Source organism: Sinocyclocheilus grahami, unplaced genomic scaffold (assembly GCF_001515645.1).
Source record: "Sinocyclocheilus grahami isolate Dianchi unplaced genomic scaffold, SAMN03320097.WGS_v1.1 scaffold14.1, whole genome shotgun sequence".
Taxonomy (NCBI): domain Eukaryota; kingdom Metazoa; phylum Chordata; class Actinopteri; order Cypriniformes; family Cyprinidae; genus Sinocyclocheilus; species Sinocyclocheilus grahami.
In genome coordinates this window covers 3689968-3691492 of record NW_015505193.1, presented here as the reverse complement: position 1 = coordinate 3691492, position 1525 = coordinate 3689968, and positions in this window count along the sequence as shown.

The window sequence follows — 1525 nt, the reverse complement described above, 5'->3', positions numbered from 1 at the left end:
GGGTCCCCAGCCTCAGTGTAATTTAGGGCCAGTTAATTACGCCGTTAATTAAAGTAATTAAGATCAGACAGTAGCAGATTTGATGAGGTTTAACGGCTCAAAGCTGATTTAGATTAACCAAAACCCCTTCACAAACCTAATGCCGCCGAAACACCACTTTAGTGTCAGGCTGCCATCATTTCACAGTTTTAACAGCACCGAAATCACGTTTCAAACGCTTATACAAAAACCAGCAGTGTTTATCGAGCTAATCTCAGTTAGCCGTTAGCACCTCTCGTTGACACGGATTGAAAAAACACCTCAAACACGTCAAAACACACCCGCTGGCGGCCGCTCCGGGGCGGCGGGCAGTAACGGACTCGAGTCCTACCTGTAGTGGCTCCGGGAAAGGCGTTTATCGGTGTGAAAAACAGCCCGATCGGCGGTCGGATCACGGCATCGCTTACCAGCTGTTTGTCCCCACCCTCCTGTCTGTGGAAAGAGGAAGTGACGCAGCGCGTCTTCCGAGCGCGCGTCCACAAAGCACAGGCGCGAGCGTGCACGCCAGGCGACGCGCGCGCCCGACCACACCATAGAAAGCGTGCACTTTTAAAAAAAATAAAAGAAATTAAATTGGAATTAAAGTAGATTTATAGTAAATAAATGGCGCGTTGTTGCTTGTGTTTTCGTTACCCAAAGCATAACCATAGATATATGTATAATGGCTAACAATAATAATAATACATTATTATTATGTATATACGACGTTTTTAGAAGTTGTGTCATTTATTTTTATTTTATTTATTTGATTATGGCGGTGATGATTTATCGATTTTGTAGCTTTATTCTTAATTTGTGTATGTATTTAATTATTTATTATTATTTTAGAAAAGTACTTATTTTATTTTATTTTATTAGCACAGCCACAGATTACCGAATTTTTTTTTTACATTTATTTATTGCAACTTGTACAAAACAAGACAACGTAGGACACAACCACCAGAATAAACCAAAAAAATGTCCATATGTAAAAAAGCAGATAAAAGACGTCAAAGAAGAATACATGAAAATAATAAATGTTTTGACAGAGTTTGAGACTGTGATGGGATGGACTCCTGTGTCCTCTAGCGTTCAGTTTTTCAACAAACACCATTTCCAGTGTCTTTCACGTGTCGATAGATGGCGCCACATTCATCTGTACTTATAGTGAGGTCTAAAACTTTATGCAGAGACTCTGGTATGTACAGTGGGGGGTGTGTGTGTGTGAGAGTGTGAGTGTGTGTGTGTGTGTGTGTGTGTGTGTGTGTGTGTGTGTGTGTGTGTGTGAGTTTGTGATAATCTCCTGTTGAACTGAACCCAATGTCACAGATCTGCCTTATGAAGGGCGAAGAAAGCAGCTGATCTGCAGCTCAACACACCCCCTCACACACGCACACACACACACACACACACACACACACACACACACACACACACTCTCACACACACACACACAGACAGACCCACTCTCACGGAGAGAGATCTCCATACGTGAAACGCTAGTTCC